This window comes from Jaculus jaculus, chromosome 4 (genome assembly GCF_020740685.1).
Source record: "Jaculus jaculus isolate mJacJac1 chromosome 4, mJacJac1.mat.Y.cur, whole genome shotgun sequence".
Classification (NCBI taxonomy): Eukaryota; Metazoa; Chordata; class Mammalia; order Rodentia; family Dipodidae; genus Jaculus; species Jaculus jaculus.
Window position 1 is genome coordinate 138,510,754 of NC_059105.1, and position 14,341 is coordinate 138,525,094.

Genomic DNA, 14,341 nt, shown 5'->3' on the forward strand with positions numbered 1-14,341 from the left:
GCAATGATGATAAGAAATAACATACTCTGGAATTTACAAAGTTCTGTGTTGTAAGTCAAAAAAATATGTAAGCTGCCTGCTGAACAATTGTGCATGATGCATGCTTCTGTTTCTGAAGATTTTCCCCTCTCACACAGTCACAGGTTTAAAATACACATACAAATAGGATGGAAAGATTTTCCTTCATCTGGCTATCAATTTAATGGAAGTTAGTAATGCTTTTCTGACAATGAATTCAAACCCTTCTGTAGCCTCTCCTGCTGTGTTTACTATGAATTTTGATGATGCTTGATGCAAGCCTCACAGCTATTTGTTGCTGTCATACTTTTAATCTGTGAACCGAGTTTCATACCTCACCAAAACATTAGTTACAAACCAATACAGAGCAAGTATTTTCTACTCCATCTTGGCTTTTTGTAGGTTACTAATAAAATAAATACATGACTATAATGTAATGACTTTATAATGTGAATGTTGAGAAAGAAGCCTTAAATCCTCCCATATAAGTTAACTAAACATAGATGCTATCTCCCTCTGCAATACCAGTATGCTCTGACACAGTTGATTGATGCTGTCTCTAAAAGTGCTCAACTACAACATGAAAAGAAAAAGGGTCTGTTGGATTTATCCAGAAAAATGTAAATAAAGTTGACATTTATTACTGTGCCTATCTTCCAATAGAAGTCAGGTGTATTCATGCAGAGGATTTCCTCTTTATTTTAATTTGAAATATCTGCATTACTTACTATGTTTCTGCCTTGGTAGATACTTTAAAAAGTGTGTGTTCAATGAATGGATGAATAACAGAAGTAAACAGGATACTTGAATACTTGACTCTTCCTGCTTTCAAAACTATGATACATGGGCTGGGAAGATGGCTCAGCAGTTAAGTCACTTGCCCATGAATCCTAATGGCCAGTGATTGATTTTACAGTATCCACATAAAGCTAGATATACAAGGTGGTGCATGCATCTGGAGTTTTTTGTAGTGCCTGAAGACTTTGGCATATCTGATTTCTCTGTCTCTCTTCTCTCTCTCTCTGCTTGCAAATAAATAAATAAAAATATTAAAAACTTAGATACAGCAGCAGTAGCTTTGAACATGCATCTCACAAATAACCTGTACATTTCTTTGGTATCTCAAGTATTATGATGGCAAATTTAGTAGAAAAATCCTACCACTAAAATTTTTTACATTTTATATAGTACAAGGTTCTAAACAATTCTAGGTCTCATTAGAGTATCTTTGATAGTGGTAAATGCCAAACACAATCAAAGATTATCTCAGCCTTTGGTTTTCATCATTGTGTGATATATGCTTCCCTTGAATTTGCAATTATCCTAGAATAGATTTGTAATTTGACTGAAGTGATGGAATGCCGGCTCTGAATGTGTTAGAAAACTCTCTATGTCTCTGCAAGGATCTCTCCTTAGTCTTTTTCTCATCCTGCACTACCACTTTATTTTAGATGTTATTCAAACTTTTGTATATTTGATACTGTGGAAATATGAACATAATATCAAACTGGCAAAAGCTTTGTTTCTGTTGCATTCTTCAGACAGTGAGAATCTAGTTACCCTGTTACAAACAGGCTTATGGAGATGTTTAGTAGCTCATGAAGAAAGGTGAACTGAGAAAACCATGTGATTGAGCTTGAGAGATTATCACCCACCTCCATTCTGGACTCTAGGTAAATAAAACCTGGGTGGGTGAGATGTGAGTTAAAATATAAAATATAGGGCTGGAGAGATTGCTTAGTGGTTAAGCACTGGCCTGTGAAGCTTAAGGACCCCGGTTCAAGGCTCAGCTTCCCAGGACCCACATTAGCCAGATGCACAAGGGGGCACATGCGTCTGGAATTCGTTTGCAGTGGCTGGAGGCCCTGGCCCATCCATTCTCTCTCCCTCTCTCTATCTGCCTCTTTCTCTCTCTGTCTGTAACTCTCAAATAAATAAACAAAAATAACAAAAAAAAATTAAAAAATAGACTTCTGGTTTTTATAAAAATGTATAGTAAAAAGACTTAAAAAATAAAACTACCCAAGCACATTGGAATCTGGTGTTAATAACTAGGCTTTGGAGTGAATGCTACAGATAGATCACTAGCACTCTGGAAGTGTGTTATTTTTGGCTCTCCTCACATTTATCAACCATACATTGAAATTGAGTTTGTTTGCCAACAATGAACTTGTGGAAGCAGAAAAACCTTGAAAAGAAGTATATGTTTAATATCTTTTAAAATTATTTGTAACTTCTACTAGAGAGAGAGAGAGAGAGAGAGAGAGAGAGAGAGAATGGGCATGCCAGGCTCTGTAGCCACTGCAAATGAACTCTGGGTGCATGTACCACCATCTGCATCTGGCTTAGGTGGGACCTGGAGAATTGAACCTTGGTCCTTAGGCTTCACAGATAAGTGCCCTAACCACTTAGAAATCTATCCAGCCCATGTGTTTAATTTCTTAATGTTAGGTTGTACCATGACTCATATCTACCAATCATTGGCTCCCAAAGGCTGAGTAAATAAGACAAATAACTGGCATTTTCTGTAAATGTAGCTGAATACATTGTACTTGAGTAGCACACTCCAGTGGAGTATATGACAGATTGAACTAGTAAAAGACATGATAGAACTTGAGAAAGTCCCATTAGGTGGTATTAACACCTGAAATCCCTCCTAGCAGGTGATATTGGATCTAGATGTGGCAAATAGGCAAAAGGAATCACATGAAGAGATGGAGAAAAAAATGAAGTATGACAAATGTATCAGTAATGATAAGAAATTTAAATAGCTTGATACTGAAGGAACAAAAAGTAAGCCCATCCCAATGAGAAAAGAGACAAATAGTGATGAAATAGAGGCACTTGGGTTTAGCAATTCTTTCAGTGGTCCCATAGAGGTTCACAGATTAGAGTTTGATCTCCACCTGGTGGGGCAGAATGGAGGTGGTGTAACCTTTAGTAGGTGGTGCCTGGTGTAAGGTAATTAGGTAATGAGAGGTAACCCTCTTGAAAGACATTAAGGTAGTTATCATGGGTCCAGGCTAGTGTTCATATGAATGGGCTGATATGAAGACAGGGCCTTTGTAACCCCTTGAATTCTTCTTTCATGTGCATCCCCTGCCATCTTGTACACACTTACTATTGCCATGCCATTTGTCATTCTACTCTCACTGCAGTTCAGCAGGTGCCCATACCATGTTCTCTAACTTCCAGCACTGTGAAAAAAAACAAAAATAAACCTCTTTCCTTATAAAGTACATAACTTCAACTACTTTGATACAGCAACAGAAATCTGATTCAGTAACTAAGAATACCTGGAAGGTATCAAGAGTTATATGCATTTCCTAGCAAAGGAGAGAGCTTGATTTTATTTGCATTTTGTGTTTATGGGGTTTTGTTTATTTATCTATCTAAGAGAAAGACAAGGTATCTGCATGGCAGGGCCTCCTGTAGCTACAGACTCTATATGCATATACCTGCCATGTGCATCTGACTTTTCATGAGTTCCGGAGAATAGAACCAATGTTGTTAGGCTTTGCAAACAGGTACCTTTAACCACTGAGCAATCTCCCCAGTCCTTGGTTTTATTTATTTACTTATTTAGTAGAAATGCTGTATGCACACATCTTGTGTTGGTACCATTATTCCCCTCCTCCTCTAGGGCCCTTCTCAGTGGGATTTCTGGCATTCACCATGAGGTTATGAGTTGCAAGAGCAGTAGTCCATCATTATAAGGAGAAAAGGTCTCTGGATATTCCTTCCCAGCCTGTGGCTCTTACAATCTTTACACCTGCTCTTCTGCAAAATTCCTTAGTTTTATTTTTTGAGCCATTAATAACTTTTAATTAGGAAAGTCTTGCAACTTCCTTCAATTCTTTATACTCATGTGAGAACATCACTAGTTATCATAGTTAATTTGACATTCTCAGGTATATCAGCTTCTATAAGTTAACACTATCTTGGTTATTACATAGAAATCATTACATTATCCTTCTTTTGCTTTGGCTGGCAGGTGGCTCTCGTCCCTTAAATACTTTTCAGTTGAAACATACCATTGTGTTCAGAAAGAATGGTGAGCTCTTCTCTGGAACCTTTTCTTTTCAAGTAGGCCCTCAAAAAATGGAGGACAGTTTCCTAAATTTAGCTCCTGGGCTGAGAAAGTACTGCTGAAGCAATCATCATCAGTCAGGGACATGAAATGAGCTGTGTGTGATAGATTGAGTGCCTGCAAGAAGTGAGAAGCTCTGCACTTGCACCAAAATGTATCAGTCAACATCAAGAGCAGGATGAAAGGAGTTCTGTATTTCAGGACTGCTTATAACACTCTCGCAGTCTGTGACCAAACCTGATAGAATTCAGTAAAATGAATGAATGTGTTTGGGTGTATTGGTAAATTCTTTTATGAAACAAGCAAAACCCAATGAAACTTCATAGCAAAAAATAAGAATTACATAGGACAGCTCGAGCAGAACTGCTTCAGGCTATAACTGAGCTGGGCTATATATTTGCTTCATATACCTCCTTCTTGGCCCAAAGTTAAGCAATGGGCCTGCTTGGGCATGTTGTTGGAGAGAGGAGTGCAACGCTAAGTATAGCAAATAGTTCTCAATGGCTAAGTAGCAGAATAGCAAGCCTGTTCCCTTTTCCTCATATCATCCTGTCAAACCAAGACACATGATAAAGCATGATATCTGTAAGGTGAGCAAGACAATAGGCATGTAAGAGAAAGGCAGAGAAAAGAATTAGTATTTTTGCAACACTAATATACACAGCTAAACTATAAGTGATGCATTATTATGTATTACAAGAGAAATGTATCCATCTAAGAAGAAATAGTGAAGTGAACATAGTCAACAGTTTAGGCTACATATATTCTGAAGGGCTTGGTGGATCCATCATATTTCTTTATGCTGACCATCTTCCTTAGCTCTTATTTCTTTAAGTCCCTATCTGCACCCAGTTAAAAAGTACAGCTGACAAATTCACCCCTATAAATCCTTCTCCTACATAGTGACAGCACACTGGTGCCTGAAACCGCATACTTCTATGATTCTTATCCTGATTTTAAAAGTACATGTGGCTGGGGAGGTTGACTCAGGTGTTAATGCTTTCTCTGCAAACATAACAGTGGAGTTTGAATCCCCAGAACCAACACAAAGGTGGACCAGAGTAGTTCATATTTATTTCATCCCATCACTTGATTACAGCAATGGGTGGTGGAGTCAGGAGAGTCTCAAAACCCAAGAGCAAGTTAGTCTGGCCATCCCAAAGGCAAATAACAGTAAGAGAGACCCTGTCTCAAAAGGTGGAAAGACCAACATCCTGGGGTTGTCCTCTGACCTCAAACACACATATACACAAATAATATAAACATTAAATGAAAGGATACTGTGTTGGTTTGATTCAGCTCTCTCCAATAAGCTTAAGTGTTCTGAATGCTAGGTTCCCAGCTAATGGAGATTTGGAGGCAGTGTATTGTTGGGGGTGGGCTTATGGGCATTATAGCCAGTTTCCCCATGCCAGTGTTTGGCACATTCTCCTGTTCCTGTTGTCCTCCTGTTGTCAGTCAGGAGGTGATGTTTACCCTCTGCTCATGCCATCATTTTCCCCTGCCACCACAGAGCTTCCCCTGGAGCCTGTAGGCTAAAATATGCCTTTTGTTCCCCACAAGCTGCTCTTGGTTGGTTAATTTCTGTCAGCAATGCAAACCTGACTGTAACAGTAAAGTTGGTACCAAGGAGTAGCGTCATTTGCTGCTAGTCACCTGACTGTGTGACTTTGGCCATTTGGAGCTGATTTTCAAGAGGAAGGTGGAAGGATTTGAAACCTTGACCTAAGAGATGCCTTGCAGTGCTGTAAGTATAGCTTAATGGACTATTGTGGTCAGAGTTGAAAGACCTGAATGCACTAAGAACTATGGACTGTGAGGTTTGGCTTGTGAGACAGAGCTCTACCTAGACTGGCTAGAAACAGTTTGTGTGATAGGCTTGCCATTACGCTTGTGACCTGAGAATTTGTGCAGGGTTGCCTTGCATAGAAATGGACTGGTGTGAGCTGAGGGATATGGCACAGAAAAAAAATTAAATCCTTGGGCCAAAACTGTTGCCCACTCAGCTGTAATTATAGGACAGAATATAGCTGTTGAGATTGGACCAGCTGACCTGCACTAGGGCAACAGGAAGAATGTAGACTCTTGAAGGGGCATGAATGCTCACGCAGTGGCCTGTTCTTCAAACTCTCTTTTACCTCTACCCCATTAATAAGGTAACATCCCACCTGGTATTGTGGAGTATGAGAAATGCAGGAAAGAGAGGGTCATTGAATTTGCAACATGGTCTTGTGTTTTGGAAACAGCCATGGGAAATGTGAAGCAGGTTTGCTGGATGCCTGCATGGAGACCGGATGGAGCCTTGAAATGAACCGTGGGTTGTAGTGGAGACCTAGTGAAGATGCCGGGTCCATGAGATCTTTATTAAGGAGAGCTGCCACCCCTGGATGAAGTTTTCCAGGGCTGTGAGTAGCTTAGCTGGAGATGTGGAATTGCAACTCTAGAGACTTGTTGCTGGTTAAAATTATTGGACTGGGAGACTTGTCACTGACTAGAGTTATTGGACTTAGAGGTACAGAGTTTGATGTTTGTCCTGTTTAAATCTTGTATTGTTTGAATATTTCTTTGTTATGACCAATGCTACCTTTTTGAGTTTGAATGTGTATTCTGTCCCATTATGTTTTTTTTTTTTTTTTTTGGTTTATTTTGATATTTTGGCTCAGTTAAAAGACTTTGGACTATGGAGATGTTTGAACATCATAGAGAGTGATTAAAAAAAAAACTATGGGGACTGTAAAAGTAGGGTGAATGAATTGTATTTTATATCATGTGTACTTATTCAGTTATTCATTAAGTTTATGGGGGCCAGTGGTGGAATGTGGTAGTTTGATTCAGGTGTCCCCCATAAACTTAGGTGTTCTGAATGCTAGGTTCCCAGCAGATGGAGATTTAGAAATTAACACCTCCTGGAGTCAGGGTATTGTTGGGGGCAGGTTTATGGGTATTGTAGCCAGTTTCCCTTGCCAGTGTTTGACATACTCTCCTGTTCTTGTTGTCTACCTAATGATGGCAAAGAGGTGATGCCCACCCTCTGCTCATGCCATCATTTCCCCCTCCATCATGGAGTTTCCCCTTGAAGCCTGTAAGCAAAAATGAACTTTTTTCCCCCTATAAGCTGCATAACAGATATCTAAAGTGTACATGTCACTGTTATAACATGTAGAAAATGTATTCCAAACAATCCCTTACTTCTATTAGAATTTTTTTAGAGAAATCCAAATGTAACAGCTTTTGCTTTGATATGGCATGTCTCAAAAGTTTACATTTAGAAGGCTTAGTCTCTTGTGAGGAGATTGAACCATGAAGGTTCCAAACCTCATCAGTGCTACCAATGGATGAGTTCAAAGTGCAGTGGACTGTGAAAGGGGTGGAAAGCATAGAAAATTGGCCTGAGATAGAGAAAGTAGGGCAATGAAGGCATGTCCTGGGAAGGTTTATCTTGCCTTCCCAACCTCTTCACCACTGTTGTACAGACATGACCCTCAACTTCACTCAACTTGGACTCACCATGGGCTGAAACCTCTGAAATTGAGCTATAACAAGATGTCCTCAATTGACTTGTCTAATTCTGGGCATTTTGTCAACGCAATAGAAAGTTGACTAACTCTAGGATTTTGTGAATCAAAAGTTAGTCACTAATTGTTCTACTAATACATCACAGACTCTTGGATTATAGGTGCATTTGTTTTTTTTCAATGAAGGAAGGTATTGCAAACTGAGTTCGTTTAAAATTAATAAAGTGATTTTTACAGTATAGTAAAGGTTTGTAACAAATGTACCCATAGTATGAATGTAGAATTTGCTGAAATCAGTTTTATTCATAAAAAGAATTTTATAGCAGTTTGAAAATGTTTAGAAGTGAAATATAAAACTTAAAACATCTCTTTCAAATGTTAATGGCTTATTTCAGTGATTCACAGGAAACTTTTGAAAATGCTTTTCAGATATTTCAAATAACAGAACATCTTGTCATAGCAGGAAAATATGAAAACTTTGGAACAGTCTTTCTTCTCTATTTTTTTTTCTCCAAAATTTCCAAAGGAAATTAGTTTCAAATACTAGGATGTGTTGACTAATGTAAGACCAGGAACAAAGCAGTATAAAATTAAACTTAACTTGTCTTTTTCAACTTGTATTTTCCTTTCTTAATATTTTTGACACCTTCCACAGTTATTTTTACCACCTACAATAAAATGGGATCATCCAACTGAGGTCTTAACACACCAGCTGACAACTCTTCTGTCACATGTTTTAAGATATAAATATATTTCCCCTGTTGTATATTTGACAAATTACAAACTTTACCATTCATGAAAGTATCTTTGCTCCCAGAAGGAAAATGCAATCTCTATCGTGAGGTCCAAGTGAATGTTTTCTTTGTTGTTACCCTATGACCTCCAACACCAAGAAGTGTGATGTTATCTTGTGTGTGATGTAGTGTCTCTAATTTCACAGCTGGTTCATCATATTTACTATATAATCTCATGCTGGCATCTAGGTCAATACCTACTCACAGACCTTCCTCTCCTTCCGAGCAGCTTCAAGCAACATAGGCTTTCTCATTACATCCATCAATCACTGGGGCAGCACAGGGCTAAGCCTTTCAAGGCACTGTTTGTCTTCAGGGCGGCATGCTGTTGAAATCACTCTGGTTCCTCTGTGGTGTGCAAACGGATGGCTATTGTATCAGATGAACTTTCACTATTCATTATCAGCAATAATCTTTCCAGGAGAGAGATAAAAAAGGCAGGCTCTGTCCCCACTGGTGCCAGCTGCTTCTATGTATCCATTTCTGGTTTAGGAAAGCAGGTAATTCTCAGGCCCTTCAGTAACTTCAGAAAATCCACTATCATTAGACTATGGGGATAGAATTATAACTATTTCACCATCTGGCAGAATAAATGATGTTTTGAATCTAAGATCTAAGAAAATTCCAGTATTCCAGTGTCTTTTCTCCTAAAAAAATTAAAGAAAAAAAAACCAAATCCTTTACTATTTTTAAAAATATTAAGAAATTTCTTATATGAACATACTGCACATAGCCCTTATTGCCATCAGGCTACCCTGTTTTGTTCTCTCTCCCCCCATTACACTGAGTACACTCATCAGTTTAGATATCAGACTCAATCACTGTAGGCTCATGAATGCACCAGTTAGCTCCTGTTGAGAGAATAATGCCTAACTGTACTCCTTTCTACCCTGTGGCTCATATATTTTTTTCAGCCCCCTTTTACAAACTGTTCTCTCAGTCTCCTTTAATGTTAAGCTTTCTGCAGCCTCTTATTTTCTACTTTGGTAAATGTTGTGTCACCTCAATGGCTACTGCTATCTCCATGGAGAAGGTCCTCTGGCTAGCAGTGAGGGCAGCACTTATATTCTATCCACCACTTTCTTTGTAGTGTTCCTTGGACCCTGGCAAGTGTGATGGAGCTGACTCATCTAGTGCTTGGTACTCAACCTTTTCTTCTTGTCATTGTTATGGATCTTCAGTCTCTCCAGTATTTTCTGCCATCTGTCAAAAGAAAGTGCTCCCTGAACCCTTGTACTTACATATTTTGTATTTGAAAAGCATTTGCAAAATTATTGTGCAAGTAATTGAAATAATTCACAAAAATCTGAAAGGTACATTCTGTATGACAAATAAAACAGAACTTAAGTTTTAATTTGAGGTTTAGTAACATTATCTTTTGTGACAGAAAGGCCTTCCCTTTCTTGAAATAAATATTTTTATTCATTTGTTGAACTATGTTTAAAATATAAATGTTTTATAGTCACTGGGCTCTGAAATGTCCCAATGGCCAACACTTCATTATTACTACCTTCTAGAACTTCTACTATATGAAGATATCAATTCCAAACTAGATGAGCATACCCATTCTTTCAAGCCACTTATAATTTAAGAATTGTTTGGTATAGATTTTCCAGTGAAAAGTTATTAAGCATTTTGTGTTGTAACTAGTGAAATATCAGACTTTATTGAGTCATTTTGCCCAACTTTATCATACTATTCTTTATTTGAATTTTACTTACAAAGCTATTTATGTTATGCAATATGTGTCAATATTTTGCATATATACTCTGTCTTTGTGTGTATATAGTCTTTTCTTTCTGCTGTGCAAAAGTACTGAAATTCATGTGTCCAAGCACACAAGCTTATGTCTCATAGTGCCCACATACTTTTCAAAGTCTTTACAATATAAGTATACTTATAATCATCCATAAATATTATATAACATTATTATTTCACATAGTGTACTGTAGCATGATCACTTCTAGAAATTATTATAATTTATTATTGAAAGTCAAGGGCCAACTTTATCTGTATCTCAAAACACCAACTTATTTTTTGTTTTAAATCTATTTGACTTTTAACATTTATTTTCCATTCTATTATGAGTAATCAATCTGCCTTTTATACAGTGTACCATTTATGTCATCATCAATTTTTGTACATACTGCATATTTGCATCAATATCATTAAAACTTAGGTCATATGTTTGAATGATGGCATAACATAATCTGGACTACAATAACAAATCAAATTTTCTAAGTACTTCACTATCTCATCCAACATTTTTAGAGTTCTAACAGATTTATGGATCTATTTCTTTGCAGTTACAATTAGAATTTATCTGTGATACAGCCTAGGTGAACTTTCATAATGCCTTATTCAAATGAATTTCAGAGGTCATATTTTTTCATCTGTTACTGTGCTCAAGTAAAACATATTAGAGCCTTTAAAATATGTTTTGAGTATTCTATTCATGTTACATAATTGTACTTAAAATTATATATCCCTAGACTTGACTTAGGTTGATATTTTGAATTTCATTTTTCAAAGTGCTTTTAAAACTCAGGAGTAGACAAAAAGGAAGAAAAAATCATCCAGCACTTTCTTTTTCTTTTAACCTCAAGACTTTCTTTCAGATACAAAATAAAAGTTACAAATAAAACATAGATGAGCTGACCAAAATTGTAGGTTTAACATGCACACCATTATATTTGTAAAATTTAGGGTCAAACTGGAAACAGTACTAAATTAAAAAAAAAATAACACTACTTAGAAAACATAAAATTATTAAGGTATTGTAATATAATATGCAGAGAGCAGTCTGGATAATTTAGCCTTATGATAATTGAATTCATAATCATCTAGAGAATGTTAAAAATTTTATGTTAAACCTCAGCTGACATCAGGAAATATGGGCAGAAAACTAGAATAATTAACTGATACTCTTCACTTGGTTGTTGGCTGTGTTCTTTTGTTTGCTTGTTTGTTTGTTTGTTTCAATCTATTAAGTCACTTTGATTCTTAGGATAGTTAATACACTAGGACCATGGGCGAATAAGAAACAGGGATAAAGAAGGGCTGGTGGTTGTCAGCAATCCCACTCATTCCTTTGCAAACCATTTCAGTGTGTTCCACAGCTTAATAAAAAAGATTGTTTGGGCTGGAGAGATGGCTTAGCGGTTAAGCACTTGCCTGTGAAACCTAAAGACCCTGGTTCAAGGCTCGATTCCCCAGGACCCATGTTAGTCAGCGATGCACAAGGGGCGCCCGCATCTGGAGTTCATTTGCAGTGGCTGGAGGCCTTGGCACGCCCATTCTCTCTCTCTATTGGCCTCATTCTCTCGCTGTCTGTCTCTCTCAAATAAATAAATAAAACAGAAATAATTTTTTTCAAAAAGATTGTTTATCTCCTAAATAACAGCCAAGTTCTCAATAAAGCAAATTAGCATTGTCTGTAAACTATCACAAAAAGTTTTAAAGCTCCCAAGTTAGGTAAAACAGTTGAGAAAACATTAATGAGTAGGTGTGGGAGATAATAAAATGTAAAATATCTAATTTTACACAGTTTTGTTTAGGTTTGTTGCTTAAAAATCAAGCTACATTTTACCTGAAAAGTTTATCATTCAAAATTGAATCATAATGCTATGTTTGTAATCCAAATGTTCTGGAAGCAGAGGCTGAAGGTTTCAGTGTTCACAGCTAAGCCTAGACTACACAGTGAGTCCCTTGCCACCCTGGATGGGAAAAAAAAAATAGATAAATCATGATTACATAACATCATTGTAAAAGTATATGTTCAAAGCTTTTATTACAATCCACAAAATCATTCCAAGCCTCATTGAGAATGATGTGCTATTTCATTGTGATCAGATTGATAATGCTGCCTATAATATCCTCAGATTTCTATTCTGAAAAATCTATTGTTTATGCTCTAATCTGTGAAATTTCATAATAAGTTTTCTCTTTTCAGTCATGTTAGCTTTCAGTGTTTTTTTATTTTCTTTATAAATGGATCAAACAGTGGAAAACTACACCTGATGAAAAAAGCAGGTGTGTTCCTATGGTCTGTTCACATTTCTACATCTAAAGGGGTTAAAAGTGCATCATGAGAACACTAAGATTTTATTCCCATTCCTTCTGATAAAAGTGCTGTCAGAGACTTAGAAATCAAACTGGTTTCTTTTCGTGAAATGATCTGAACAATTGCAGCCATCAGTAGAGGGCAGTAACAGGCTGTCGTGGAAAGCCTTTTAATCCATGAAACCTCTCTGGGAGACAGTAGCTGTTAACTATGTATAGTTGCAGATGTAATACAGGGCAGGACACACACAAAAAAAGAAGAAGTAGCAGCAGCAGCATTTATGCTGTCCATGAGAAGAAGGATAAATTTACAATTAAAGCATTAAATTTTTGCTCAGTCTGTGAACAGAATTTATCTACTAGCTCTGCTTTCTCTTTCTAGCATACTTGATTTTTCTGTGTCTTTTTCTAAGCAAACACATTTCTAGTTTTAGATCTGACCATAGATCACTAAATTCAACCAGAATTTTATATATATATATATATATATATATATATATATATATATATATATTGTGTATATATATGTATAATATACATATGTATGTATATTATAAATATAAATATAAATATACATATACATATATATGCATATACATATATATATGTATACACACACACACACACACACACACACACACACACACACACATATATATATATATATATATATATATATATATATATATATATATATATTCTCAACAGAAAGAGACAGAAACAGAGAGAAAGAGAATAAGTACCCCAGGGTCTACAACCACTGCAAACAAACTCCAGATGCATGTTTATCTGGCTTTATATGGGTACCGAGGATTCAAACCTGGGTCCTTAGGCTTCACAGGTAAGTGACTTAACTGTGCTCCAGGCTGAGGATTTTTATATATAACCAAAAAAATGTTATAGATAGAAATCTTCAGTGATGTCAACACATGTAAACAATAAGGATGTAGTTAATGTGATAGAGACATTTAAATCTTTTGGAATAAAAACTAATTCATAAATGAATGAGTAAATCTTGCTCTATATGATTTTAGCAAAAACACAAAATTCACGTTTCTTGTCCAATACAACAATAAAACAACTCACTCATATCCTGTATTCTGTTACCACAGTATTCGCCTGTTACCTGAAAACTTTGCCTAATAGTAATTCCAAACGAAAAGGAATGTAGAAATATTGTGAAGCTCCCATGGAATAGGCTGGAGAGCATGTAGGGAAAATCCCAACTCCTTGGTGGCAAGGGGCAGATGCAACCACAATGTTGCCCACAGCAGCTTGTAGTGAGGCCGCCAAAACCACGGCAGGCAAGACCTTGTCAGTCCAGATGGAAACTACATGGGTGACCCAGAGGACCAGTAATTGTCTTTTGCTTTGTTATAATGCTGTTTACGTACTATTAGCACTGCAGGCTTAGTTATTCCCATTATGCATTGGAAATCGTGATTTATCTGAAAGCCCTATAAATATAGCTTAGACTTGGGCTGGAGAGATGGCTTAGCGGTTAAGCGCTTGCCTGTGAAGCCTAAGGACCCCGGTTCGAGGCTCGGTTCCCCAGGTCCCACATTAACCAGATGCACAAGGGGGTGCTCGCGTCTGGAGTTCGTTTGCAGAGGCTGGAGGCCCTGGCGCGCCCATTCTCTCTCTCTCTCCCTCTACTTGTCTTTCTCTCTGTGTCTGTCACTCTCAAATAATTAAATAAATAATTAAAAAAATATATTTTAAAAAATAGCTTAGACTCTATTACTAGATGTTCTCTCCAATCTACCTGTTTCAGTAGTTTCCCAGGATCTCCTCCACTCCTGGCCTTCAATAATCGCAGCTCATGAATGATCAATGAAAATCGCTGTAAAATACACTCTCTA

General features: G+C 37.0%; 1 pseudogene; it reads right to left on the reverse strand.

Moving 5' to 3' along the window:
• Positions 1-8,291: 8,291 nt before the first annotated feature.
• Positions 8,292-14,341, reverse strand: part of LOC101617146 — a 106,655-nt pseudogene continuing 100,605 nt past the window's right edge.